Source organism: Cervus canadensis, chromosome 1 (assembly GCF_019320065.1).
Source record: "Cervus canadensis isolate Bull #8, Minnesota chromosome 1, ASM1932006v1, whole genome shotgun sequence".
NCBI lineage: Eukaryota > Metazoa > Chordata > Mammalia > Artiodactyla > Cervidae > Cervus > Cervus canadensis.
Window position 1 is genome coordinate 126442005 of NC_057386.1, and position 14726 is coordinate 126456730.

Consider the following 14726-nt stretch of genomic DNA (forward strand, 5'->3'; position numbering starts at 1 on the left):
AAGAGTCGGCCGAGCGCACACGCAGACACACAAGAGGAAAACGGAACATGCAGCTTTGGGTGGGAGCGTTCACTGCGCCTTGTTACAGGGAGCGATCTGGCAAAGTGTTGCCTGGAACCTTAGAATTTATTTTAGCAATTCCATTTCTAGGAATCCACCAGAGGGAAATAATAACCTCCGTGTGAGAAAGATGAAGCTGTAAGGACAGTCATTGCACTGCAGTTTACGGTCAGAACTGAGTCAGGAAACAAAATCCAGCAAGAAGGAACGGGTTGAATAAATAAGAGAGTTATCTCTATGGAAGGAGGATCGGATCTCCCCAGAGGCCTGGAACTCTACCTAAGGTCTGGCCGCAGGCCACGCCAGAGTGGAGTTTCCATCCACCAGAGCTGCCCTCGGAGGAGCCGAGAGCAGCCTGCCTGTGGGAGCAAGGAAGATTCCTGTCGCCCCTGGAATTGTCTCCCTGCTGCGGCCACAAGCTTTTTGTACAGGACCGCCGGGCCAGACACTAGTTCTAACTGGAGCCCCATGGTACCTGAGATCCTGATGGTGTGGTCAGGATGTGGCCCTGGGAGGAGGACGCTGACATGACAAGGCGCCAGCTCCAAGCAGGGCAGGTCCAGGGTGTGAGCCACGAAGGGCTGCAGAGTGTCCCAAAGCTGAACGCCCTTGACGTCAAACGGATGCGAACGCAGGGCCACTCCTGGAGCTTTCGGTCAGGATGCCCAGGTTTACTTCTCAGCAGACCTGTGTCTGTCACTCTGGCATCAGCTCCATCATCTCACTGGGAACATCCACTCCTAGGATCTATGGTGGGCTTTGCACGTAGCAATTCCAGGGGAGTCGCGTTGTTCTCCTCTTTAAAAGGACCAACCTGGGACTTGCCTGCTGGTCCAGTGGTTAAGGCACTGGGCTTCCAATGGAAGAGGGGCAGGTTCGATCCCTAGTCGGGGAACTAAAAGCCCACATGCAGCGTAGCCAGAAATAATTTAAAAGGACAGACCTAAATCTGTGCTAATGTGGCTAACGGAAAAAGCAGAGCCTGTGTTTTAGGGGTTTGCCATTGATGATAAAGAACCGTTTACATTCCATCCAGAACTTACTGGGTCTAGGCAGGTAAAGAACAGACCAGGCATCCAAAGCCCCCTCGCTGACCATCTGCTCTGCCACCTGGAGCAGCCACCACTGTGTCTTGGTGACCCTACTTCGAAAACAGTTCTTGAATCCACTTGCTTCTCTCTGTCTCACGCCTAAGCCACATCACCCTCACCTGGATCGCTACAGAACCCCCACTCTGTCCCCACAGGGGAGCAGGGTGATGTTAACAGAACCTTGCACGGCTCTGAGTGGGGTGGGTTCACGAAGCCCCGGGACCAGCCCTGTGGTCTCTGTGCCCAGCGGCTCAGTGAGCCTCCAGGGCCTTGGCCTCTGCACTCTGGGGGCCTGTCTTGGGTTCCTCTGCCCAAAAGGCTCCTCTTGTGTCCTCCCTTTGGCCCACCATTCCCCACGAGCTGAGGCCTGCATGTCTTTACTTCTTGGCTCAAGTTCACTTCTGCCCTGGCCCCAGGCTGGGCGAGGTCACTCCTCCGGCCCTTCACCGCCAGCCCACAACTAGGCAACTATCTCCTGCCTCCACGCACGGACTGCAGGCTGGGTCACTGCTGGATCCCAAGCCCTTGCTCGGAGCCTGGCAGCTAAGAGGCCAGCTGTCAGCACTCGCTAAACCAGCGGGCCCCAGCGCCAGCTGTTGAGCGTGGGTGCTGCACCAGGGGAGCTCGAGGCCTTTGGGGCTGAAGAGCCTCTGTTTCCATGAGCTTCTGACTTTGCATGCCTTGGGCAAAGAAAGCATGATATACTAAAATTGCAGAACGGTTTTGCCCAGCGCTGATGGTACAAATGAGGTGCCCAGAAATAAACAGGTGCTTCTGTGACGTGCCATCAGGAGCAGGGAGCGAGGTGGAAATGTGGCCTCTGCAGGCACCCCTTCTCCACATCACAGCCTGGGGTTCAGTTTCACTTGTGGGGATGTCACCGGTGGTCCAGTGGTTAAGAATCTGCTTTCCAACGCAGGGGACTCGGGTTCAACCCCGGGCTTCCCTGGTAGCTCAAGTGGTAAAGGATCTGCCTGCAATTCAGGAGACCCGGGTTTGATCCCTGGGCCAGGAAGATCCTCTGGAGGCGGGCATGGCTGCCCACTCCAGTATTCTTGCTTGAAGAACCCTATGGACAGAGGAGCCTGCGGGCTACAGTCCATGGGGTAGCAAAAGAGTCAGACACGACTGAAGCGACTGGCTCAGTCCCTGGTCGGGAAACTAAGAATCCCACATGCCACGGGGCAACTGAACCCATGCCACAACTAGAGCAGCTCCTGAGCCACAACAGAGATCTGTGTGCCACAACTAAGACCTGAGGCAGTCAAGTAAATAAATATTAAAGCACGTTTTACTTGTAACAAATTTAATGATTTAAATACGCATTCGCATTCTAGTTGCCTTCGAGTAAGCAACTTGAACTGCACTCAATCTGATTCATTAATTCATCACCATAACTACAGAAATAAAAGTGTGGCCTCGAAGCTTCCCATTCACGCGGGCAGGCAGTCTGGAGAAGAAGGAACACAAGATAAACAGGGGAGTGTGGGTATATAATGGGCAAAGCTGGCTCTGTTTGGAGCTCTGACAGTTAGAGGACAAGGGTTTTTCAGCCCTGTGATACTCCATCTGGATGCTGGTGTCTCTTCTTCCACAATGTACACTAACTTAAAAGGCCCAGAAGAGGAGATACCATCTGGGCAGGGTATCCTCTGGTTGTTGGATGTCCGTGAGAGAGACAGGTTCACTTGGGTCCAAGGAGACAAGTCTCATCTCCAAATGGGATCCAAATTACTGTCAATACACTATTTTCTCATCAGCGCAAAGAGGTAAACAGTGTCACTGACTTCCGGAGAATAGAGAGTTGCTGCTGCTTTAAAGGTGATGGTTTGCGACTGCCCTTGTGGTCCAGTGGCTAAGACTCTGAGCTCTCAGTGCAGAGGGTCTGGGTTCCATCCCTGATCAGGGAACTAGATCCTACATGCTGCAACTAAGAGTTCACATGGCGCAACTAAACATCTGACATGACGCAACTAAGACCTGGCACAGCCAAATAAATAATATAAAATAAATATTTAAAAAGAGAGAAGGTAATGGTTTAATGTCATCTCCTTGGCTACTGATGACATGGAATCACCACAATGACTTAATCCTTCCAAGAAGCTGACATGAATGAAGCTACAGAAGCATCCTGTTTAGATCAAGGAGACGCAGCTGAGAGACGCAGACAGTCTGGAGGAAGAGATGGAATCGGTCTTGGGAGGGTGAATTCAGCATCTCTGAGGCGCTATGGGATTCAGAGACATGAAGGAGCATTTGTGACCCCTCCTTGAAAGGGTCAGCGCGATGGATGAAGGGAAAACGCAGGCGTCTGCTGCAGATGAATAATGCATCCGGCTTGAGCAAAGGCACTCAGGCCCCCTCAGCTATGTCAGCCAGTAATGGGAGGGTGACATCCGTAAAGCGTGGTTGGGAAAACACTGCACTTTTCGGGTCAAAAGGGCACATACTACACGTTGTGGGCTCTTTGTACGGCAGCTTTGTGTCTCGAGGCAATCCCGTTTCTTCTCCCAGTGTTACCAGGAGCTGTCGGCAATTTTACAGTTATTTGCTTGGTCAAAGGCAGCGTGGCCTGCACATGGGCCCTCGTCTCCCCTGGGAGATGTAGTCCTTGCTGTGGAGGACTAGGTTCTGGCCCGGGTAGCAGTCAGAGGGCAAGCCTGCCCTCCGCCCACGTCTTCCCCTTGGGCATTTCAAAGTGGGCCCACCTGCGGAACCGGTTACCTTAATTATATTTGGAGGTTAGGCCACATCCATGTTTTTTTTTCCCCTTTGGCGAATTTACTAGGAATTAAATTTCTGTGAATTTACTGTTTGCTCTACATGTTCAGAAACTTAACACTCAAAAAGGGCCGAGTTCTATAAAGGTGGGCACCTGGCCGCGACGGCTCCCCAGAGTGGGGAGGGACAGTAACATCATCTCCTGGTGATGACATGCTCTCCGTGACGGTTCTCAGAGAGACGTGAGGACCCTGAGCTTGCTGGGTCTGCTCTGTCTTGGCCTGAGGACAAATGGCCTGTCAGTAGCTCACGTCCAGTTCTCAACTTAACTCAAAACTAATGTCCCTTCCTCCCTTTCAGGGCTTTACTGTATAAATGATGACATTAGGATCTTATTTATGGAACTGTCTCCGCTCACAGGAGCACAGAGTGCTTTCCCATCACTTATGTCACTTCGCACACACCCCTCTGGGGAAAACCAGGAACCTCCTACCCACAAGCGAAAGGGCAGTTAGAGAAATGCCGCACCTGAGCCTTACTCCTCGCCCTCGGGGCCTGTGCGTGGATCTCAGTTTCGTTCAGGGATTCAGATGCTCTCCACAAAGCACATGTCTTGCAGTGCTCTGTGGCCGAGGGGGAAAGGAGCACTGTCCCTCGCAGCAGCGTCTTGGCCGGGAAGGGCTGCAGTGCCCACCGCCTCCCCCCACCCCTGGCAGACCACCAGGATGGGCCTGGAGCACCACTGCTCACGCAGGCAGGATTCACCACTGCCTACACTCAGGTGAGACAGTCAACAACCGAGAAGGCTCTGCTGTCCATCCAACACACAGAAAAACTCACCAACAAGTTCTGCTTTTTTTTTGTTTTGGCCACACTGCTTGATCCCTACCAGGGATTGAACCCCGTGCCCCCTGCTTTGGTAGTGAGGGGTCTTAACCACTGTCCCGCTGGGGAAGTCCTGAGTCTTGCTCTTCATACCAGCCAGGGTTTCCAGGAAGCTGGGCAAGGGCGTTCTGGGCCTAGCCAGCCTTCCTTTGTAAACCAGCCAGGCAGCACAGGAAGAGAGGATGAGGCACTGTCACATGATGCGTGCATCCTGATCCTTGGCCTGTACCCAGTCCAGGAGCCAGGGCCACATTCCCTGTCTCCTTGTCCAAGGCGAGGCTCACAGGAGCCCTCTGGGGGCCGAGTCAGCATGGAGCCTCTTCTGGGGCCACAAGCAGTGCCTCAGCTTGGCCACCAGCAGGCAGAAACGGCCCTGGGACTCTAGTGGCGGAGGCACTTGAACCAGATTCATCTTATCCCCTTTTAATCAGGTACCTTGCTTTTGCTTTGACGTCTCTCCTAGGCACACTCAGATCTTGCCTACATTCTCCTCTCGAGGCACAGCCCCGATCGTGTCATATCCCTCTGACGTTCTTGGGGTCCAACTCCACGTTCCCAGAGGCCCTGCCTGCCAGCTGCCTCCCCTCAGCCTCCCCCGGCACACCTACGCTGCTGCCCTCTCACCCTCGGCGTCTGCCCCGCTCCCCACCCCAGTCCTGCAGTCTACACTGCTCCTGGCAAACCACCGCCCACCCCTCTGCGCCCACTCTTCCATGTCTGCACTCCTTCCCGCATTACGAACGAGCTTCGGATACTTTTCTACAGCTTTCCGAGGGTGCCGAGTGGGGAATCTCAACAAGAATTACAGAGCATTAATAAAAAAGTGCTGCCACGGTGCTGATTCAAACATGACCTCATCCCGTAATTTCTTCACATGCCAGAGCAGTATTTTAAAGTATCCCTGGACCACACTCCTTAGACTAAAAGAAATGGAGTATCTTTGTTAGGGAAGGGTCTTGCCATTTAAAAATGGGACATTTCTTTGTTCCTGGGTGATCGAAAGTAGACCTATCTTTTATGCTCGACACAAAGCTTGTGGAAATAGGGTAATAATTTTAGAATCTGAAAAAAAAAAAAAATAGCACACCCAGTACTCACGTGGTGCTGTGAATTAGTTATAACAAGCTATTTTAGATTCTAGTCATGAATAAGTTATAACCTGTTCACATGTGGTCTCAGGCCGTGAACCGTCAGAAAGACGGGAACCCGGCTGCCTCTGCAGGTGCTCGGCAGGGCCTGGGACCCAGCAGGAGCCACCTGGCTCTGTCCAGACCCTCGGTGTCCAAGCCTTTTGTGCATAAGGACCTCTGCAGCTTTTCTTGTGGGAACTCTCTGTGCGGCTCTGGTGTCCTTTAGCTGAAGCACTGTCATGGTGAATATGAAGGTTGGCCAGAGGACAAAGGTGGCGAGTGTCATGATGAAGTGTAAGAGGAGAAGAGATGGTTTCCAGCTTTGAGGTGGTGCCCTAAGTAGATTCATGCACTTGGGAAAGGCTGAGGGTGGAAGAGACCTTCAAAACCAACTATTCTGTATTTCAACACCTCTGTATTTCAAGGTCAAGAACCTGCGGCCCAAAGAAGATTTGCTTAGTTCAGTGGGATTAAAAAAAGAGCAGAATGGCCAAAGTCGTGAGGTGCTGGAGTGTTTAGGGGTTAAATCTAACCCTATCTTGTCACCGAAACCATTGTAATATCTAACTTAAAGAGCCAGTCCCAGTGCTGGGATTTTGCTGGTAGTCTAGTGGCTAAGAGTCCAAGCTCCCAATGCAGGGGGCTCGGGTTAAATCCCTAGTCAGGGAACTAGATGCCACATGCCACAACTAAATATCCTGCATGCCTCCATGAAGACTGAAGATCCCATGTGCTGCAACAAAGACACAGCAAAGCCAAATAAATACATAAAAAGGGTTAAGTGCTCAATGCAATCACTTACAGTGTCTGGCACGTAGAAAGTCCTCCGTAAACGTTAGCTATATTATTTTGTGTAAATGTTGGTCAATATATAAATATTGTTTACTTGGTCCCACACTAGAGTATGATGTTTCCTGAACATCATCTAAGTTTGAAAATGAGCTAGCAAAGGATTCCAGTTCCTTCCAAAGAGGAAAACATAAAAGCAGATGGGGCATTTTCTGATGGCCTTTTCCATTTTCACTGGAGAGAAGCCATTCAGGGAAGTGAATGGAGACAGGCAGGCAGAGCCAGGCACCCTAAGGGACAGTAAAACCTACTTCCTACTTTGAATCAATCTATAGTACTCTACAAGAAGCTACAAGAAGGTCGAAGGCTAATTAGGCCATCAGTGCTCAATCCAGGATACCTGCTTGTAGGAAGGGAAACTTACCATCTCTGAGAAGTGAATCCTGACGTTATTCTGCATTCACAACCATCCTGGATAAAGACACTGTTGTGAGTTGCATGACCCTGGCGTTTCTACTTGCACGTATTATTTAAGAAATTCAACCGAAAAGCTATCTGAGAGTCCTCAAGAGTTGGGGCACCAAGAAAAAGGACGGCATTTCAAGGAGACGAAAGCATTCAGCAGCCACTCCAAAAATATTCTGATGAAAGGAAGGAACACCATTAAAAAGCGGAAGCAAAAAAGACACTGAAGATAAAAGGTGCAACTCTTTTTTAAAGTGACAAAAAATCCTGTTCGTTCATCGTTCTTAATGAATTGGGATATTTTTAAAAACTTAATACAACAGGTAGGTCGAGAGCTTAGCACACCAATCAGAACCTTGGATTCCAATTCAGACTCAGCCACGTTCTAACTGTAGCCTCTGTCTGCCCCTACTGTGTCCTCCCATGACACAGGGGACAGTAACAGCACTTACAAGACATAGTGACTGGGGGGTGTCTCCGATAAAGCACTTAACCTATGTCTGGTCTACTGTGATAAAGTGGTAACTGAACTAAATTTGCACTCATCCACATGAGTGGAAACTGGGTAGAGATATTTTGTGGGGTCTGTTCTCTGTCTAGGTGGATAGTGCATATCATCTTTTAATAGATGGTCTGTAAGCTTCCCAGGTGGCACAGTGATAAAGAATCCACCTGCCAATGCAGCAGACTCAAGAGATACGGGTTCGATCCCTGATTCAGGGAGAGCCCCTGGAGTTGGAAATGGCAACCTGCTCCAGTTTCTTCTTGCCTGGAAAATCCCATGGACAGAGGAACCTGGTGAGCTACAGTCCGTGGGGTTGCAGAGAGTCAGATGTGACTGAGCACACAAAGCTGCTTTAATGATGAAAATATATTACTTTATAGTCAGAGAAAAATATAAAGCAGTGTCTCTTAAAAAAACATAACCACTAACTATCCACTAGAAAAGTGGTGTCATATGTTTTAATTATGCTGTTTCAGGGTAGTCTCGGGTTGCTTTACCAGAACGGAGAAGAATTGATGGGAAGGCAGTTTTTATAAAAGCAACAATTTAGTGTCCCTGAGACATGCAGAAAATGATTGTGACAAGCCTTGAGTGCCTCCCCACCCCCATGTGTCATACCTTCCTGTAACTCTGACATTATCCATCATAAAATATAAGGCCCATCAATAGTTCTTTAGTCATTGACAGCCATTTCCTCCTTGAAAGAATGCACAGCCTAACATGAAAGCTGTAATAGATGTGATTAGAGGGATCAGCAATTAGGTGGGGAAATACGATACGTGGTCGTCTGGGAAGTCTGCAGTCACTGGAGGCCTACACGATGGATTTATGAACCATGTTTCTCTGCAGTCTGATTAGCTCATAGTTTAAGGGCGGGGGGGCGGGTGGGCCGTCTGTGTAAAAAATCATGTCAAGTGTCTGTACACTGGTAGGGGCTCGGCCCTTCCGTGTGAAAACATCTCAGGAAGAAAGTAGGTCTGTGTTTCAGGTTGTCTAAAAGGCCCTCCGAGTGGGCAGCACAGGCCGGGTAAAGACAAGCACATGCACTCCCATAGTCTGAAGCCATACAGTACCTTCCAGGGGTCTCTGGGGCCTCCTGGAAAACTGGGTGACTTCATGGTTGCAATGCTCACCCACTGCAGCAGACCCCACCCCAGGAGGCAGGGGCATCAGCACCCCCCCATGCCCCCCGGCCAGGAGGGGCTGCCCTCGGGACATCACGTCAGCACACAGTTAGCTCAGTGCTTCTTGTTTCAGGGAAGGTGCTTCTAAGGGAGGAGGTGGCCAAGGCTGGCGGAGCTGTGATGGCGCCACTCGGCCCTTCCTGTCCTCCTCCCGCTCTTTCTGGGCGGCCTCCAGCTGACTTCCCCTGAGGATGACCCAAATAGCTTCATTTCAGAAGCTAGAGCAGAAAACATTTGCAACTAAATAGAGATGCCATTTGTGAGCTTCTGACAAGCTTGTGGTTGAGCCAACAATCTAGGGACATATAAAACCTCACAGCTCACCACACACCTAGTTCTACCTAGTGATATTTGCCTTCAAATGGAAAGGAAAATTAGCAGGTCATATCTGATGAGTGGTTCCATTTCTACATCTGACTGTGATTACTGCAGATTTTAATTGTCTGCGGGTTGATAACTCTAAGCTATGGTGACCCAAATGCCAAACTGTCTTTTCACACTAATGAAACAGGAGATACTTCTTAAATCTTACTACTTGATGATCACTATCCTAAACTGTATCTCCGAGGCTGAGATGTGTTCAAGTGAACACTTGCTGTAAAAAAAGACTCTGTGTGTGGTTTGCCAAACAGATGAACCATTTCAATGGATTTAGCTGATAGGGTTTTTCTTTTATCCATCTTGTGGGCCTGACTAATAAGAGTATAGGTTTTAAGGAAAGAAAGGCATCATTAATCAAAGCTCTATACACTTTAATTTAGCCATACTTTTCTTTTATTATTTACAATAAAGTAAACCAGTCAATTGTTTCAGTAGTGCTAATAGAACATATTTAGCCAAACTCTCACTGGGCGCCTAAGAAAATGACCACTGATATATAAAAGCACAAGCCTTTATCCTTGTGCATATCCTGAGATACGCAGATGATATCACTCCAATGGCAGAAAGCTCAGCAGTGGCCACAGGACTGGAAAAGGTCAGGTTTCATTCCAATCCCAAAGAAAGGCAATGCCAAAGAATGCTCAAACTACCACACAATTGTACTCATCTCACATGCTAGTAAAGTAATGCTCAAAATTCTCCAAGCCAGGCTTCACCAATACGTTAACCGTGGACTTCCAGATGTTCAAGCTGGTTTTAGAAAAGGCAGAGGAACCAGAGATCAAATTGCCAAAATACACTGGATCATTGAAAAAGCAAGAGAGTTCCAGAAAAACATCTACTTCTGCTTTATCGACTATGCCAAAGCCTTTAACTGTGTGGATCAAAATAAACTGTGGAAAACTCTTCAAGAGATGGGAATACCAGACCATCTGACCTGCCTCTTGAGAAACCTGTATGCAGGTCAGGAAGCAACAGTTAGAACTGGACATGGAACAACAGACTGGTTCCAAATAGGAAAAGGAATATATTGTCACCCTGCTTATTTAACTTGTATGCAGTGTACACCATGAGAAACACTGAGCTGATGAAGTGCTGAAGCACAAGCTGGAATCAGGATTGCCGAGAGAAATATCAATAACCTCAGATAGGCAGATGACACCACCCTTATGGCAGAAAGTGAAGAAGAACTAAAGAGCCTCTCGATGAAAGTGAAAGAGAAGGGTGAACAAGTTGGCTTAAAGCTCAACATTCAGAAAACTAAGATGATGGCATCTGGTCCCATCACTTCATGGCAAATAGATGGGGAAACAGTGGAAACAGTGGCTGATTTTATTTTTGGGGGTTCCAAAATCACTGCAGATGGTGACTGCAGCCATGAAATTAAAAGATGCTTACTCCTTGGAAGGAAAGTTATGACCAACCTAGATAGCATATTAAAAAGCAGAGACATTACTTTGCCAACAAAGGTCTGTCTAGTCAAGGCTATGGTTTTCCAGTAGTCATGTATGGATGTGAGAGTTGGACTATAAAGAAAGCTGAGCGCCAAAGAATTGATGCTTTTGAACTGTGGTGTTGGAGAAGACTCTTGAGAGTCCCTTGGACTGCAAGGAGACCCAACCAGTCCATCCTAAAGGAGATCAGTCCTGGGTGTTCATTGGAAAGACTGATGTTGAAGCTGAAACCCCAATACTTTGGCCACCTGAAGCGAAGAGCTGACTCATTGGAAAAGACCCTGATGCTGGGAAACATTGAAGGCAGGAGGAGAAGGGGACAACAGAGGATGAGATGGTTGGATGGCATCACCGACTCAATGGACATGAGTTTGGGTAAACTCTGGGAGTTCGTGATGGACAGGGAGGCCTGGCATGCTGTGGCCCATGGGGTCACAAAGAGTCGGACATGACTGAGGGACTGAACTGAACTGATGAGGGTGAAAGAAGAGAATGAAAAAGCTGGCTTAAGACTCAACATTCAGAAAACTAAGGTCATGGCATCCAGCACCATCACTTCCTGGAAATAGATGGGGAAAAAGTGGAAACAGTGACAGATTTTATTTTCTTGGGCTCCAAAATCACTGTGAACAGTGACTGCAGCCATGAAATTAAAAGACACTTGCTCCTTGGAAGAAAAGCTATGACCAACCTAGACAACATATTAAAAAGCAGAGACATCACTTTGCCAACACAGGTCTGTCTAGTCAAAGCTGTGTTTTTTCCAGTAGTCATGTATGGATGTGAGAGCTGGACCATAAAGAAGATAGAGCACTGAAGAATTGATGCTTTTGAAATGTGGTACTGGAGAAGTCTCTTGAGAGTCCCTTGGAAACTCTCAGAGAGATCAAACCAGTCAATCCTAAAGGGAATCAACCCTAATATTCACTGGAAGGACTGTTGCTGTTGCAGAGGTTGAAGCTCTAATACTCTGGCCACCTGATGTGAAGTGCTGACTCACTGGGAAATACCCTGATGCTGGGAAAGATTGAGGGAAAGAGGAAAAGGGGACGACAGACGATGAGATGGTTGGACGGACAGGAGTTTGAGCAAACTCAGGGAGATGGTGAAGGACAGGGAAGCCTGTTGTGCTGCAGTCCATGGGATTGCAAAGTGCCGGATGTGACTGAGCAACTCAACAACGACAATCCTTGTGCTATTCTAGAAAGCTCTGCCCAGTCCCAGTCCTGTCGTCCTTTGTTGTTGTTCAGTCATGTCCAACTCTCTGCAACCCCATGGACTGCAGCATGCCAGGCTCCACTGTCCTCTGTGTCATAGTGGACAGCATTATAAGTGAGCTAGGCAATCAAGCAAAAACAAGTCACCTCCCAGCTTGCCCTTCTACAAAATGGGCCTACATGGGTTATTTCCAACAAGTTTAAAGGATAGTAGAGATCTCTGAAATCATTAAAACTGTCCAACAATAGTCAAGTCAGTGACTAAAGGCACCAGGGCCAAGCATTCAGTTTCAGTAATTACATATCCTCTGGTGATCACTAATAAAATATTTTTATGGGACTTTTTTTCTTAAACACACTTTTTTTTTGAGTTTTTTTTTCAAATTATTTTTTATTGGAGTGTAGTTGCTTTACAATGTTGTGTTAATTTCTACCACATGTGTGCAAAGTCGCTTCAGACTCTTTTTGACCCTATATACCATAGTCCACCAGGCTCCTCTATCCACGGGATTCTTGAGGCAAGAACACTGGGGTAGGTTGCTGTGCCCCTCCTCCAGGGGAACTTGCTGACCAAGGGGTGGAACCCACGTCTCTTACGCATCTCCTGCACTGGCAGGCGGGTTCTTTACCTCTGGTGCCGCCTGGGAATCCCAGCCCAGTTTCTACCGTACAGCAAAATAAATCAGCCATTCATTTACATATATCCTCTCCCTTTTGGACTTTCTTTGCATTCAAGTGAGTTCAAATAGTTTTAAAAGAAGATAAACTTATTCTTTTAAAAAAGGCATTTACCTAGATCTTCATTCCCTAGAACCTTTTCGACTGGTGCAGCATGTCCACCTAAGGTTGCTTGACCTCTTGACTGTCTATCTACTGAGCTGACAGGTCCGACATAGATTATCCACGTCTTCAGAAGTGTCCTTTCGTGAGCTTCCTGTGCTATGTTGAATAAATGAGGCACGTTTACTGATGACATTTAGGGCATCTCTCATGAAGTTCTTTCTACTCACAATGATTCTTTATTGTGTCAGGGATCGGGAGAATTCTCAGAATCCTATATTCCAGTTCTTTAGTAGGTTGCTCATTGAGTTCCAAGGGGAGAAGAAAAGCTCTGCACAAAACACTGATCTATTAAGTAGGTCTGGCATTTAAAACAAACAAGCAATGCTGAGATGCGGATGAAGCTGACGTGCATGAGAACGAGGCAAGGGAGGCAGGTGCTGTGCAGGTAATTTAGGGTTTGTCTTTGCAACAGAATTTGGCTCATTTTAGATAAATAAGCCATCGGTATGAGCCATTATCCCAGTAGAAATAAATAAAAACAAAGAAAGGTAAAATAAGAGGAAGGGCCACTGTATTTCATACATTATCTGTTAGCTGTGGGAGGAGAGAAGGAGGAATTGGGGAAAGAAAACAATCACTGCATTTTATATTCATTTGAATTTTCCAGAGAAGGGGATGCAATTCAGTATTTTCTCATTCTTCCTGTCCTTGACCTTGATGCTATTTTCTTGTGTCCCTTTTTCTCTTTGTACAACAACCTTTGTTTTGTTTTCCTTTCACATTTGACCTCATGCTTCCTCCATGGGGTTAATAATAATCCTCCATTCATGGCACTCTTTCAGGGCTCACTTGACCTATAGATACTTTCAATAATAAGCATAAGATGTAGCCACATGTTTGTGTTTTTAAAAATACTTATTTGGCTGTGCTAGCCAGGTCTTAGTTGTTGCACGTGGGATCTTCCATCTTAATGTTGCAGCATTAGGACTCTTGATTGCGACCTGTGGGAACTTGTTCCCTGACTAGGGATTGAAACCGGGCCCCCTGCATTGGGAGCATGGAGTCTTCATCACTGGACCGCCAGCGAAGTCCCTGTATCCACATTCTTGGAACTTGGCAATTTGGTTTAGAGTGCCCAGATTTTCCATTTGAAGTCCAAAATTCTTGGGTATTTCAGCTTCTTCTGGTTGGACCAAAATATGGTGGAGTCTATCGGTCATTTGGGAGCCGGTGGAATTTGTTTTTCCTCCCATTTTTTTTTGTAACTGGATGGTCGCCCTGGATCATGTGCGGCACTTCTTTTGCTGGTTGTGGGAGGGTGTGAAGCAGCTCCTGTTGCAGTGAAAACAGATGCCCAGAGATGCTTTTCCATTGGCTTTACTCTGCTTTTCTAGGGGGTGACCACCGCAGAGTGAGGGAGCTTGCAGACAGTGATGGTGTCGGTGACAGTCTGTTCCGTCTCCCCCAGCTCTGGCCCGACACAGCCTCTGGGTTGGTCTGAGGCACTTCGGGCAAGAAAATACTCAAAGGCATTTTTTAATCGTGTAAAGCTGAACATCATTCACAAAAAGTCATTACGGCTATTATTTACTGTTTATGTGCCAGGCTCATAGATAACCACATAATTCTTTTTGAAAAAGATTTATCTGGCTGTGCCAGGTCTTAGTTGCGGCACACAGGATCTTCAATTTTTGCTGCAGTATGTGGGATCTTAGTTCCTTGAGCAAGGATCAAAACCGCCCCCCCGCCCCGCCCCGCATTGGGAGCATTAAGTCTTAGCCACTGGATCTCCAGGAAAGTCCCTTTTTCTTTTTAACGAAGGGGAAACTCTGCTAACACTTTTAAAATCAGGAAAGATCTAACCCTTAGCTTAGAATTTTGCTGAGCTGAACTGTAAAGCACTCAAGGATAAGATTTTACCAAGATGTAAAATCCTGTTGATGGTGGTCTGCAGAGGGGAGCAGTACTTGAGGATGAGCTACAGTGATGCAGCAGGTAGGGATGAACCCCCGGGCTCTGGATCCAGAGCTTGTTGGCCTCGGCTTGAATCCTGGCCCTGCC

At 47.7% G+C, this 14726-nt stretch overlaps 1 protein-coding gene across 5 annotated transcripts in view; it reads right to left on the minus strand.

The window, feature by feature from the left end:
- The window catches only part of CCDC92 (coiled-coil domain containing 92), a 34783-nt gene that overhangs the window by 5389 nt on the left and 14668 nt on the right, over positions 1-14726 (minus strand). Inside the window, exon 1 of one of the 5 annotated variants that reach the window (XM_043442431.1) lies at positions 7101-7122. The exons of the other annotated variants lie outside the window; for them this stretch is intronic. The gene's annotated coding sequence lies outside the window, so the exon portion shown is untranslated. Of the gene's footprint in view, positions 1-7100; positions 7123-14726 lie in introns of those variants that run through there. 5 annotated transcript variants of the gene reach the window in all.